Here is a 16,464-nt window from a genome sequence, read left to right on the forward strand (position 1 = left end):
ACTGTGAATTTGTTCAAGCTTCTTAACAGCTGGTTAATTAGTTACATACCCACGCTTAATTGATTAATTTCAGTCTGTCTTAACCATAATAACTCTCCTAACTTTTCACTAGAATTGAATACGTTTATCTTCTTGATAATGTCAAAAGGGGGAGAAAGATTGCTTGTTGTGTTATATATATATTTTGCAGGTTTGTATAGTAGTTTTTGCAGGTTGTTCTATCAAGCTTCCGTACATATAATTTTGCTTACCTACAAGGAAGCAAATGCGCTTTAACTCAGAAAGTCAATCTCATTGCACTGCAAAATCATCATCAAGCTTATCCATAAACAATTGAAGAATTTTGATGAAGTGTTTGTCATCGTCAAAAAGGGGGAGATGGAAAGTGCAAAGTGTCAAGAATAGCACTAGCATGTCTTTGCCTATGTTTTGATGAAGACAAGGTTTTAACAAAGCTTGAAGATGGCTCAACAATCAATAGGCCTTATGCTCATTTGGTCATGTCTAGACTAGGATATAAATTGAGTCTATAATCTAAGTAGTCTGGGATGTGTGCTGTAGTAAGTGAGTATAGGTTAGGTAAACCTAGATGCTAGTCTCTTAAGCCATCTTAATTGAACTATCATATTCATGAGATACATCATCTAGTTAATTGTATGTTCATGCATCTATCAAACATGTTATATGTGCATATTAGGCATAATATAATTGGTAAAGGATGTATATTTATTGTGCATAACATATGAGAAGTTTACCATCTGAAACATATGCATAAATGTTCCAATTAATCGATTAACGTGATAACTTAATCGATTAACCTAACTGCTTTTCTGTTGAATATGTGTTTTCTATTTTAACTTATTTCTGTGTCATTTTGTTGTCCCGTTAATCGATTAAATGGAAGCCTTAATCGAGTAACTAGTTTGTTATGTGTTATAACTGAAATCTGTTTTTGCTGTTTTAACTGCTTAACTGTTTAACTATTTTTGCAACGGATGAAACCACTTATTCTCCATGCTATAAATACAAGGCATCATTCAGAAACCCACAACATTGCATTCTATTGTATATGGTTGTTTGGAGAGCATTTTGCATACGTATTTTACTGTGTTTTTTTGCAAGAGAGTTGCATGTGTGAGAAGAGAGATTATGCTATTTTTGCTGTAATATGCTTTCTGTATTTGCATAATTTCATATCCATTCTTATATTGCTCACATGATCATGCATTAGATTTTGATAGAAATAAATCATTTGTATACTGATATTGATTAACTCATTCTTATATTGATGGCTTAAGTGATTAAAAAAAGGTTAATCTTTGAGTCTTTATCTTGTAATATTTTAAGCATTATTGTGCTTAGTATACCTTGTCGTTTAACGTGTTTTTGTGTAGTCTGGATTTGTCTCTTGGTGTGAGATCACCACAGAGATTGAATTTCTTCACCAAGGCTAGGAGGTCTTGATTTGAGGATAAGATTCTTGGCTGGGGCTACTTCACGAGAAAGGTTTTCTCAAAAGGCGAAGGGTAGAGTCAAACCAAGTTTTAGAGATCCTAGATTTCAAGAAGGGAGCGTCCTATGTGCTTGTATTTGAATTGGTATTTGTATCCTTGATTCAATATTGTGAAGAAAGAAAATCTCCCCGATCCATAAGGGGAGGCCTGGATGTAGTTTGCATTGGACCACAAAAGAAGCAGGATAAAAATCCTTTGTGCACTATTCTTTCTCTATTTATCTTCTTTATGTTTCTTGCTATGATAAATTGAATCTGTAATTGAAAAGTTGGATATTTGTTTACTGCCATATACTTAATATTTGTGCATAAAAATATATGAAGTATATATGTTCAATTGTGTTTTAATCACTATGCAATTTGCCTATTTAGTCATTCTGTTATGTACAATAGTTAATCGATTAAACCCTGTTGTTAATCGATTAACTGGACTATTTTTCCAACAGTTGGGTTTTGGTTCAAGAAGCGGTTACACCTATTCAACCCCCCTTCTAGGTGTTCCTAGACCACTGATACCTAACACTTACTGTGAAGTCATGCCTGCCAACCATGACTTCGTTCGAAGTCGTGGACCATATACACAACTTCAGTTGACTATAAATACGTATCCCCTCTCTCCATAATCCTCACACTTATGAATCCCTCATATCCCTCTTTATCCTTCCTGATTTCCCAATTTCTTCACTCCAAAAAATCATACATATTGGTCCAGGTTCTAGGAACCCTACCCTACTCACCATTCACAAAGATCATGTTTCCACCAACATATGAAATGGTAGAGAGGTTACTATTCTTGCAAGATACAATTTGTTATTTGTAATTTGTTATTTACCCTATTATCTAATTTCTTATTTGTAATTTATTTTTAGTCTTTCTATATTATTTTTTGTTATTAATTTATTACTAATTTATTTTTATATATCAATTTGTCTGGACCCCTTATAGGAACATTACCTTTGTGGGCCAGATACCAGATATAGCCCGAGCACCTGTGACATTCATCTGCTTTGGACTTGTTGAGTGGCAATGTACTAATCGGGTTATGAGGCAATTTGGTATGCAACAACCCATTCCACAAGATCCAATCAACCTAGAGAAACAACATAAGATGGAACTATGTGGGAAAAACGACCACATCTGACCATATAAGCATGACCAGTGGATTCAGATATGGAATAACCAGGAAAAAATTATGCTAAATGGTTATCCCGATGACCAGCCTTTGTATCACTATTTGCAGTATATACAGTGGTACTTACAAAGGACTAGGAAATATATCTCTCTAGGTGGAGCGTATTCGACTCGATCAGTAAGAATATTAATTTTTCTATTTGTAATGTATCAATCTGCCCCTGTGTGATTCCTGTTGAAGCATATACTCGGGGGGTGCAAGGGGAATGATTTCAAAATGTTTATATTAACTTTTACATTGGGATTAATTATTCAAAACATTTCCAACTATTTTTCAATACAATTTTATTAGAACGATTCGGGATCTGTGTGCTCCTACAAACTTTTATCCAAATCCCACGCAGATATTGAATGACGTCTACCTAAACTGCAATGACATGATGAAAATGTTTGCTAAACTGCTTCCAAGACCTTCTCCACCACTATTTATCAAGCTCCTCCTACACAACAGTTTGATGTGCCTGTTGCACTTGAGTTTCCACAACATTATGAGAGTTAAACTAAGACGAATACTTATCTACGGGCATACACTCAAACTCTTGCTCCTCCTCAACAAAAACAACAACCCTTTGGGTTTGATGGTTTTGGAGCAATGGGTGACTACTCCTTTTCTCACTTCGCATCTTCTTCACAATTTCAAGGAATGCCATCAATGTTTGACACAACTTCAAATACTCCATTATCGACTTTCAACTCTAAACAATATTATCAGTCGATAATGCCTTCACAAACTTAAGATGATGACTACGAAGATTAGGAGGAGCCACAACTGGTTAGAGGTGGAAGTGGACAAGCAAGACAACGTCAACCACAACAACCTAGAGTCCAACCACCTTGAAGAAGGAAGACACCTGGATGTAGAACATCATCTCATAGACGTCATTAGTAATTTGTATTCTCGTTTTGTTATTTTTATAATATAATCATTTTCCAATTCTACTAAAATTATCAATTTCAATTCCATAATTTTGTCTTATTATTTTAATATATGAATTTTATTTTTAAACAACTAAAATAATAAATATTTGTCTGGACCCCTTATAGGAACATTACCTTTGTGGGCCAGATACCAGATATAGCCCGAGCACCTGTGACATTCATCTGCTTTGGACTTGTTGAGTGGCAATGTACTAATCGGGTTATGAGGCAATTTGGTATGCAACAACCCATTCCACAAGATCCAATCAACCTAGAGAAACAACATAAGATGGAACTATGTGGGAAAAACGACCACATCTGACCATATAAGCATGACCAGTGGATTCAGATATGGAATAACCAGGAAAAAATTATGCTAAATGGTTATCCCGATGACCAGCCTTTGTATCACTATTTGCAGTATATACAGTGGTACTTACAAAGGACTAGGAAATATATCTCTCTAGGTGGAGCGTATTCGACTCGATCAGTAAGAATATTAATTTTTCTATTTGTAATGTATCAATCTGCCCCTGTGTGATTCCTGTTGAAGCATATACTCGGGGGGTGCAAGGGGAATGATTTCAAAATGTTTATATTAACTTTTACATTGGGATTAATTATTCAAAACATTTCCAACTATTTTTCAATACAATTTTATTAGAACGATTCGGGATCTGTGTGCTCCTACAAACTTTTATCCAAATCCCACGCAGATATTGAATGACGTCTACCTAAACTGCAATGACATGATGAAAATGTTTGCTAAACTGCTTCCAAGACCTTCTCCACCACTATTTATCAAGCTCCTCCTACACAACAGTTTGATGTGCCTGTTGCACTTGAGTTTCCACAACATTATGAGAGTTAAACTAAGACGAATACTTATCTACGGGCATACACTCAAACTCTTGCTCCTCCTCAACAAAAACAACAACCCTTTGGGTTTGATGGTTTTGGAGCAATGGGTGACTACTCCTTTTCTCACTTCGCATCTTCTTCACAATTTCAAGGAATGCCATCAATGTTTGACACAACTTCAAATACTCCATTATCGACTTTCAACTCTAAACAATATTATCAGTCGATAATGCCTTCACAAACTTAAGATGATGACTACGAAGATTAGGAGGAGCCACAACTGGTTAGAGGTGGAAGTGGACAAGCAAGACAACGTCAACCACAACAACCTAGAGTCCAACCACCTTGAAGAAGGAAGACACCTGGATGTAGAACATCATCTCATAGACGTCATTAGTAATTTGTATTCTCGTTTTGTTATTTTTATAATATAATCATTTTCCAATTCTACTAAAATTATCAATTTCAATTCCATAATTTTGTCTTATTATTTTAATATATGAATTTTATTTTTAAAAAACTAAACTAATAAATCTTAAATAAAAAAAAAAACTCTAACTAAACTTCCTAAAACTAACACTTTAGTAAAATAATAAATTTCATTTTAGTCTTATTATTTTAAACTAAACCTATAATTTTTGTATATCAAAAATCTTAAATCTTGATTAAATTGAAAAACACAAACTAAACTCACTAAAACTAACCCGTACATTTCTATATAAAAGAAATTTTTCAAATGCACCGTGTCTCATTTAAACTTGTGTTTCTGGTACATGACTATGGAAGTCGTGCATACCATACACGATTTCTATGGATGAGAGAGAATAAGAGTCTCGTGCCTCATATGCACGAGATCACAGAGAAGTCGCGTTGCTGGTCCACGACTTTCTCAAACTCGTGGATCTCATTCTCGAGTTCCCTAAAAACTACTCTACTTCCATAAATATTTTGAAACATATATCAAACACGTGATAATATAGTCAAACTACACTATCCATATAATTTTACCCCTTATTAAATAATAAATATTTTCTGTGGACCAAAAAAATAGGCTATAGTACTTATTGCCATTTACTCTAACTCTGGACAACTCTATTTATGCTTTAGATACGAAGTATTTGCTCTCAATTGCAAATGATATTTTCCCCACTTTAAGTAATTGGCTTGTTCTTCAAGTAAGTAGACTTGCTTTAAATAAACTTCAGCTTGAATCTCTTTATATCAAAATAAGAATTAGGAGTTTATATCTCTTTCCGTCAATGGAAAAACCCAACAAAAAGCTACTCCAACTCCACATCAATCATATTTCCTTCCATTAACGTTGGCTCTACACCAGTAGAATTCTAGAGTTACCAACTTGGATTTGCATAACCCCAAAGTATATATATGCTTCCAAGTTGCAACCATAAAAATATAAAGGAAGATAATATAAGCTATTCCCCTTAGGCTAGACAGTAGGGTTGTATAAGACATTGTACTTCACGTGTAATGCCCAAAAACGACAGAGCCTGAACAAAATAATATGTGATTAATAATGGTTCTTTTAAGGTTGACCAGATTCCTAGAACAGCATGCTACAATTTGCTGCACCCAACACCCCGGGGACTCAAGGCCATGTGTGTCGAAACTTCCATCCTAACTATTCGGAATATTTATCTCTCCCCCACGTGCTTTTTCGTCGGTGCATATAAGAAAATAATAATGATGATTATGATGATATTATTCGAATTAGATGACGAAGTTTTGTTTGTTGGGCAAATGTTCATAGCGTGTAGAAGCAACATCAAATAATAAGACACAACATTTGTTTTGGCACTTTTTTTTATAGGTGGATATCAGTAATGATAAGTACTCCTAATAAAGTATTTATAAATATATTATATATAAGAAATCGATCGGTATAACTTCTAAATTGATGTTTAAAATGTTATTTTATTACAAATGTCATTTTATATATGGATAAGTGAACTTTTAAATTAATTTAGTAGTACAATTTATCATTTTTCATACTTAAATAATGACATTATACCTTTATTTGAATATTTGCAACAAAAAAATTGGTATAACCAAATGTTTTTTATTACGGATAATAAACTAATACCTTTCTAGGTGATTATCCCTCCTAACAAGAGTCATTCCCAAAAATTAAACACTTGATATTTTTTATCTATTTATAAATCTAATGAGATCTTATACTACTAGACTAACACATTGTAACTCATCGGTTGAATATTAACATTTTCTCCTGTACTAAAAAGAACATGTTAGAGGATAGATAATAGGGTTATATAGACGGACAGGCCCATTAATTTTATGTTGTGTAGGCGATATAAACATAAATGATAGTATATAGTATATTTTTTTACAAATTTACTAATTAATAATATGTGTTAAGGACCCTATTAGCCAGAATTGCTCAACCAAATGCTTCAGCTCATTCACTAAGCACAAACCAATCAGGCCAAGTTGCTTGTACCATGATCGAGGGAAACACAACACAAGACCAAACAACTAGACTGAATGAGTAGGCCAACTTCTAACCAAGATCATCAGAACAAGCATACACCAAACTCAATTCTTAACCAAGACACCCTACACAACCAGTTTAACCATCACGCATCAAATACACACTTATGCAACAAACCAAGATTATCTCGATGGCCTAACCTAGAGTTCTGGACTGCACTAACAAGATATTTGGGTCATCTCACACTAGAACTTAGAAGATGCATATTTAAGTTGCTTGGGTCACAAGTAACCCATGTTTGACTTATTCTTTTCTATTATAGCACATGTTAACCACTTGTAAAAGTTAGTTAGATAGTTAGTAAATTCATATTTAGTATAAATAAGATTAATTAATTTGTAATCATCATTAATGTTTCACTCTATCAATAAAATCATACGTTTTTCCTTTTCTCCCTAATCTTTATTCTTCATCACCCTCACAAGAAGTGTTATTCACGTCATCACTCTTTTCTTCTTTTTTCAAAGGCATTTAGAATTCTAATACCTTATTAAATATAAAATACATACAAAATTTTAATAATAACACTTGTATATCATAATAATGAATGAGGTAAAACTATAATAACTATTACTTTGTTATAGGATTTAGAAATGATATAAATAAAATTACATTATTTTATTTAATATATAAATAAATATTAAAAGTGTGGCACCATTGCTTCATTATTGACCTCTTGTCTGCCTCATTTGTTATATAATATGATTGGAATTTTACTAATCTTTTAAAATTTAATGACTAAGGGTCATGGCCTTCTCGATATAATAGTATTTAAATTGGTGACCATCTTAGAAAATAAACTCCATTAATGGTCATAACAAGAAATATAAGAACAAGATTATCTAGAACAAATGATGAACTAACTCATTGATGATTATCAAAAGAATACAAGACACTATATTTATACAATGATCACTAACAACTAATCCTAACTAACCCTGAACTGAATCTGTTCATAACAGAAAAATGAAAACAAACTAAAAGCTATGACACAAAGCACAATAGCTTAAGGCTTAAGTAACAATTGACTTTTCCGTTGACTATTTTGACTAAATAATGAGTGAATGTATAACCCAACTTCCTTCTCAGAATTTGCTTCATTATTGTCCCATGAATTGATTCAGATGATTGGCCAATCATTAGACTCTTTGTTCAAGGAATCTGACCGAGGGAATTGATCTTTGTGCGTCTCGCCCATGCTTCCTAGTTGATGTGCCACGACTAGTTGATGCACAAACTTGGCCATTGATGCACCAAGTCTGACTGAGAATTATGCGCCACGCCTGGTTGATATTAATGCACCATGTCTGACCGAGGATGATGCGCCACACTATCCAAAAAAATTTCCCTAATTGAGTGACAATCCATCTCAATGTGTTTAGTCCTTTCATGGAAAACAGGATTAGTAGCAATATATAATGCAGATTGATTATCACAATATAAGATAATTGGGCCAACATGGCTTAAATGTAGATCATCAAGAAGATAAACAAGCCATTGGACTTCACAACCTGCTAGAGCCAAAGCTCTATATTCTTCCTCAGTAGAGGATCTAGAGACAGTTCTTTGTCTCTTGCTCTTCCAAGTGATTAAGGATTTCCCAAGAAAAAAACAAAAACATGTGACTGACCTTCTAGTATCAAGACAAGAGGCCTAGTCTGTATCACTAAAACCTTTTAGTTTAGTGGTAGTTTTAGTAGGAAATAATAGTCCTTTTCCAGGAGAAGCCTTAATATACCTCATTATTCTCAAGGCTACTTTAAAGTGATCTGATCTAGGAGCAGCCAAAAACTGGCTTAAATGGCCAACAATGAAAGATATGTCTGACCTTGTATGAGTCAAGTAAACCAACCTGCCAATGAGTCTTTTATAGGAAGTAACATCTGGGTATGGTTTTCCAGAGTTACTATGCAATCTAACATTATTATCCATAGGGCTAGAGTAGGGCTTACTAGCCAACATACCAGAGTCTTGAAGCAAGTCAAGAGTATACTTCATTTGGTAGAGACTGATTCCATCATTGTTTCTAGTAACCTCAATCCCAAGGAAGTACTTAACAATTCCAAGGTCGTTGACGTTGAATTTATTATCAAGAATATCCTTCACAACCTCTATCTCATTAAGAATGTCTCCTGCAATCGCAAGATCATCCACATATACAAGTATAACAATATAGCTATTATTGTTAATTTTAGTGAAGATAGAGTAGTCAGCCCTTGATTGAGTATAACCATGTTTTATCAAAACAACAGTAAGCTTAACATTTCATTGTCTACTTGCTTGTTTTAGGCCATAAAGAGATTTTCCAGTTTACAAACTTAGGAATTATTGGGAATTTTCAACCCATGAGGAGGTTTCATATACATCTCCTCGATCAGGTCACCATGGAGAAAGGCAGTATTAACTTCAAGTTGATTCAAGAGCAATTCCTTTATAGAGGCAAGAGCTAAAATGGTTCTAATAGTAGTTATTTTCACTACTGGCTAAAAGTGTCTAGATAGTTTACTCCTGTTGTTTGGGTGTAGCCCTTGGCCACAAGTCTTGCCTTTCTATCTTTCCATCAGCATGGTGTTGTGTCTTAAACACCCATTTATAACACATGGCTCTTTTATCTTCAGGAAGTTCAGTTAAAATCCAAGCAATGTTCTTTTCTAAGGCTTTCAGTTCATTATTTATAGCATCAATACAATGTTGATGTTGAATGGCCTCACCATAGCTCTTAGGTTCAAGGTTGGAACTAATGGCTAGAGTATAATTTCTTTGGCTTGGTGAAAGCCTCTCATAAGATAAAACCTGAGCCAAAGGGTATTTAATATCCTTATCTCTATGGTAGGTAACAACATTACTTAAAGAGCAATGATAATCTTTCAAATAATGAGGAGAGCTTTTATGTCTAATGGATCTCCTCAAACCTTGATTGACATCATTATTTAAACCAAAGGATTCCTCACTATTATTCAAATTAGAATCAGTATTGTCAAGGCAAGGATATCCATCTTTATCAATAATTGGTACAGTATCAGGAATATCAAATAAATCATTATTGCTATGATTAAGAAAGTCATCATTGTTATTAAAAGATGAGGTAGGGAGAGACATATCCAAACCTTGTCATGAGGTATCCTGTCTAGTATGAAAAGGGAACACATTCTCATAAAAGCTAACATTTATAGATAACAAAGTTTCATTATTGCCTATGTCAAACATTATGTACCCCTTTACACCATGCTTGAATCCAAGGAACACGCACTTCCTAGCCTTTGGATCAAGTTTCTTTCTATTACTAGTTAAAGTTGATTCAAAACATAAGCAACCAAATTTTTTAAGATAGCATATTTGGTTCATGATTATAAAGAATCTCATATGGTGACTTGTTATCAAGGTAATGAGAAGGTTGTCTATTAATTAAGTAGACAACATGGGCAGCTCCAAAATTCCAGAAGCACTTAGGCAATGAAGATTGGAACATAAGAGTTCTAGTGATACCAAGGATGTGTTGATGTTTCCTCTCAATAATTCCATATTGTTGAGGAGTTTCGACACAACTAGTTTGATGAGTTATGCCTTTTGAATCATAAAAGGCTTTCAACTTAAAGTTAGGGCCATTATCAGATCTAATGGCTTTTACTTTAGTGTCAAACTGACTATCAACCATGTTAACAAAGAACTGGACAAGGATAGAATTTTCAGATTTAGTTTTCATAAAGAACATCCAAGTGTGTATGGACTTATCATCTACTATAGTAAGAAAGTACCTATGTCCTAAGATAGAAGGGATAGAAATAGGTCCCCATATATCCATATGTATGAGGTCAAAAATATGTGCAGACTTAGTAGTGGTATCTTTGAAACTCAACCTTTTTTGTTTTGCATAATGACACACATCATAGGGAGTATCATTATCTCTAATATGTATAAAAGAAAACATTTTGTTCAAAATGTCAAGCTTGGAGTTTGAGGGGTGTCCAATGTAAGACTGAGATGAAACTAATAGGGGGTGAATTAGTTGTCTTAAATCTATGATAGATTTTTCTGCAAATTTCAGAGTTAGTAGCAGCGAAAAGGTTATGCAGAAAAATATCAAGTAAATTTAAGGAGATAAGGGAGAATAGAGTACTCAGAGAGTTTTATACTGCTTCACTTTGTTGTCCACTAAAGGTTACATCTAGTACCCTTGCATCACAAGAGATTTCTTCTTTATATATTAAGAGTAGTAATTAAAAATTCTCACCCTGAGACTTCCTTGTACCTTACTCACTCTCTAATACCTATGTCACTCTTTGGGAAAAAAACCTTTCCAAGTGACTCTATACCTTTTCTTATCACACCCTTGTGATAGAAAGTATTTCAACAAATTGAATGAAGAAAACTTTAACAATGGCAAGGATTGCCTTTACAATATTTGAACACTATAATCTCTTGCAATCTGGTAACTCTTTATACACTTTGTTATAATGCTCAGAAGGTTTGAAAATATTTGAAACCACACTTAAAGCAACTTCAGAAAAATTAATCTGAAAGTTAAGAACAAGTTGCAGAAAATGCAGAAAAAGTGTTTCATAAAAATTCAGATTGTGTATGTGAGTTGTGTGTTTGAATTATGAGTTTCAGTGCCATTAAATAGGCTTTCCAATCAACCATAACACCTCTAAGAAAATGTAGGAGTCGATTGGAATGAAACCATTACGTTTGGGGTGAAAGCTGATCAGTTTGAATATGAAAATCTAGTGTAACAGCTCTCAATAATCGATTACAGCATCGACGTAATTGATTACCCAAACATTCTATCCAACTGAGTAATTGATTACCATACTCTGTAATCGGTTACTGTCATATACTTTAACCGTATAATCAGATACTCAAAGGTAGTAATAGATTACCCTTTTCATTTTTTGTTGGGTAACTCATTTTTCACTCCTGTGATCTATTACTTAGTTTTAGTAACCCGTTGCTTAGTCACAGTAACCTGTTGCACAATATTTTGATTTTTTTTTTCATTTATACTTGCAGTTTTCAATTTTCTTTTAAAATATTTCTCAGCATTGCTACTAATTGTATATGTTAAGTATCACTGGCCTAGGAACACCTAGAGGGGGGGGGGGTTGAATAAGTGTAGCGGTTATCGTTCACCGCTTCTTGAACCAAAACCCCACTGCTGGAAATACCCCAGTTAATCGATTAACAGCAAGGTTTAATCGATTAACTATTGCACAAAACATAATGATCAGACAAGCAATTTGCACAGTAATTAAAACAGAATTGAACAGATATAATACATATATTTTTACGCATAATTATTAAGCATATGGAAGTAAACAAATATCCATAATTTCAATTACAGATTCAATTTATAACAGCAAAACACTTAAAGAAGATAAAGAGAGAAAGAACAGTGCACAAAGGATTTTTATCCTGGTTCGTTTGCGGTCCACTGCAAACTACATTCAGGCCTCCCCTTCTGGTTCAGGAATATTTTCTTTCTTCACAATATTGAAATATGGATACAAATACGAATTCAATTACAAGCACATAGGACACTCCTTTCTTGAAATCTAGGACCTCTAAATTCTTGGTTTGACTCTACCCTTCGCCTGAGAAAACCTTTCTCGCGAAACAGCCCGAGCCAAGATTCTTGTCCTCAAATCAAGACCTCCTAGCCTTGGTGAAGAACCTCAATCTCTGTGGTGATCTCACACCAGTAGATAAATCCAGAATACACAAAAAACACGTTAAATAGCAAGGTATACTAAGCACAATAATGCTTGGAATATAACATGAAAAAGACTCAAAGTTTAACCATTTTACTAACCACTTCATTGTCTTTATATATATTCTTCCTTTTCTTCTTTGTGTATGTTGGTGTCTTCAGCAAAACTGTGTCAAGGTCTGGAGCAAGATCTTCTTCACAATCTCCCCCTTTTTGATGATGACAAACCAATATCTTCTTGACAGTCTAGTTTTCTGAGAGTAGCATACTTTGTGATATTTTGACATGACTTGAGTATGCTCCCCCTTTGATTTGGAGTTATGTCCCTGAAAGAATGTTAGACAGACAATACACTCTCCCAACTTTTCTCCCCTTTTTGACCTTATCAAAAAGAAGAATAGCCAAGAGTCAAGCGCACATGATATGTATATAGCAAACAAAAATTTAACATAGCATCACATAAAACTAAAAATATATTCATACATTGTTCAAACAAGTAGAAAACATATAAAAAATGTCAACAATCACACAACATTACAAAGAGAAACCTAGACATCAATTATTCTAAGACTCAGGTCTGTAATATTCTCATCAAGATCCATGTTGTTGATCTTATAGGATAGACGTTGAAGTTCAACTTGGACTTGTTGATTCTAAGCATCAAGTGAATCCATCCAATTAGAGATGTAGACTCAAAGAGAGAATAATTTGTCCATGATCATCTTATTGGTAGGCATGGCAACAGATAAAGATGACTCAACATGAAATTCAGAAGGTTGAGGTTCAAGAGGGTTAACAGAGACATTTACAATTGGATCAGCAGGTGCAACTTGTCTATCACTTTCATACTTATAAATTCCATCAATTTTGTCTCGAAAGAAACCCATTTTGTGGATCACATCCACACCGATCTTATTATCACGTGCATCGAGTGTGATTTTGGACTCACCAGTAGTAGATACACCAAAATGCTCAAGTATGTTGGTGATGATGATTGAATAAGGCAAGGGGCTGTGAGTTTCTCGCACAAACCACATTTGTCTCATTACTATCATAGCCCAAATGATTTGAAGGTTATGCTTAAGAGCATACGTCCATTGTAGTTCCATATCATTAATTTGAGAATGATTTGAGAATTTTGGAACAATGACATAGCTAATAAAGTAGTGAAGCAAATGATCTTTGAGATTGAGATTTTCTACATCAAGGATATCACTACTCTTTACAGTTTCACCTAAAGCCTGTTGCTTACACATTTCGATTTCCCAATTAGATAATCTACACATAAAGTAGTAGAAATCTTTTCTATCATAATTATCCCATTCACATACAAGACCCAAATATTTTATGCTACCTTGATAGGATATATCACGTCATATTGAACTGAAAGTCTTTACATCAAAAATAATTTCTTTTCCTTTGACTGAGGATGTTAAACGATGTTTTCCCAAGTTCAAATTACAGTAAAATACTCTAACAAGTTCGAGGTAGTAGGAATTTGATTCCTCACATAAGTCATAAAGATTTTGTTGCCTAAGTGTAATAGGGAAATGGAAATCATCAAAATCAAAGTTACTTATCTTGCCATACTTAGGAGCAAAGATTGGTCGTCTAAGAAAATGCTCCGAAAAGACTTTGCATTGTTCATCATTGACGAGAAGTCGTGCCAAATCCAGAGGATTAGCCACAGAAGATGAAGTGCCTTGCTTCTTTTGAGATATATTGGTACGTTGCTTCTTAGCTTTTGATGATGAAGTCATAGATTGAAGTTTTGAAAAAATTACGTTTTCAGTGTTTGAGAGATTTGAGGATTTTTTATTTTGGCCATTAAACACAAAATTTATAGAATGGAAGTGTTTAGAATTGAAAATGTGATATGAAATGACTCAAAAATCATTCAAATCGGATCAAAGATGAAATCTTTAGAGGCAAAATAAGGTAGACATGAAAGAAGGGTTTGAAGAAGAAAATGAAATGTCTAAAAAAATGGAGAAGAACACTTAAATACTGGTTTGAGTAATCAGTTACTCAAGGTGAGTAATCGGTTACTCATCATAAAAATTCCCAATATTCAAACATCAAGTTTAGGTGATCGATTACACAGATGGGTAATCAATTACTAAAGGTTTCTGCCATATTCTGTAATTAGTTACTGAAAGTTTCTGCCATATGCAGTAATCAGTTACGCTATAGAGTAATCGGTTACTGACCCCTAAATTTCGAATCTTCAGGCATACTGATGCCTGATAATCAATTATTGACCATATGTAATTGATTACATACCCCAAAAATTGAAAATTTTAAACAAAACTAAGCAATTCTAAGTACAATTAGGCATAAGATAACAACAATGAAGCAAATATATAATCGTGTATAAGCATTTAAGACAAGTAAGCTTCATCAAGTATGCCTAATTCTCGTCTAATTTTATAGAAAGGATCTTCTGTCAAAGGTTTAGTAAATATATCTGCTAGTTGGTCATGAGTATCAACAAATTCTAGAGTCATATCTTTCTTTTGGACATGGTCCCTAAGGAAGTGATATCTTATATCTATGTATTTGGTTCTAGAATGCATTACTAGATTCTTTGTGAGATTTATAGCACTAGTATTGTCACATTTTAAGGGATTGCAGCCTAAGTCTAAGCCATAATCTCGTAATTGTTGTTTAAGCCACAACACTTGGGCACAACAACTACCTGCCTCTATGTATTCTACTTCAGAAGTACTTAGGACAACAAAGGCTTGTTTTTGCATGACCATGAGACCAATGCATTTCCTAATATATGACAAGTACCACTTGTACTTTTTCTCTCAGTTTTGCATCCAGCAAAATCTGAATCTGAATATTCTACCAAATCACATATACTTCATTTTGGATACCATAATCTAACATCAGTTGTGCCTTTTAGATATTTCATGATTCTTTTGACAACAACTAAATGTGATTCTTTTGGTTTTGATTTATAGCGTGCACACAAACATACGTTAAACATTATATCAGGTATACTGGCAGTTACTCATACCTCGATACTTTCATATGTCAATGCATTTTTCAGCTTCATCTGTATCGATGTATGTACCAGAACCCATAGGAATGGCAATTGGCTTGCAGTCATCCATTTCAAATATTTTCAACAAGTCTCTATAGTATTTGGATTGTCTGACAAAAATTTCATCCTCGAGTTGTTTTATTTGCAATCCAAGGAAGTAATTTAACTTCCCCATCATGGATATTTCAAACTCCCTGATCGAGGTTGTACCCGATACAAATAATATAACAATTAAAACTGCAGTACTAGGAAGTGACTCCTAGGTCATTTCCCAAGGATTATCTTTCAAGCAAAGCTTCAAACACCTTATACTTACACACACACAAGGGGGTTTTTGTTGTTGGATACTATGAACATAAATCAAATTCAGAAACAATAGTTAAATAATGTAATAAAACGGCTAAATCCCTCTGGTTCGTTTGTTCACAACTCAATCCTCGGTTTCAAAAGATTATTTTCGGATTCCAACCATTAACTTCCGAATTTGTTGAGAATCAATTAACTAAGTGATAATCAATTCAAATTTCCAGAACCTAAACCTCAAACTAGGCGAAATTAGTATAAGCATGAAACAATTAACAATTTCACACGAACTAAGTATTCATGCACTAAAGAGAGTAAATCAACTAAGTGAAGATAAACTCAACCAACTAGTTTCTAAGCAAACCATATTCAGAAATAAGATAGAAGAAATC

This window comes from Lupinus angustifolius, chromosome LG15 (assembly GCF_001865875.1).
Source record: "Lupinus angustifolius cultivar Tanjil chromosome LG15, LupAngTanjil_v1.0, whole genome shotgun sequence".
Taxonomy (NCBI): Eukaryota; Viridiplantae; Streptophyta; class Magnoliopsida; order Fabales; family Fabaceae; genus Lupinus; species Lupinus angustifolius.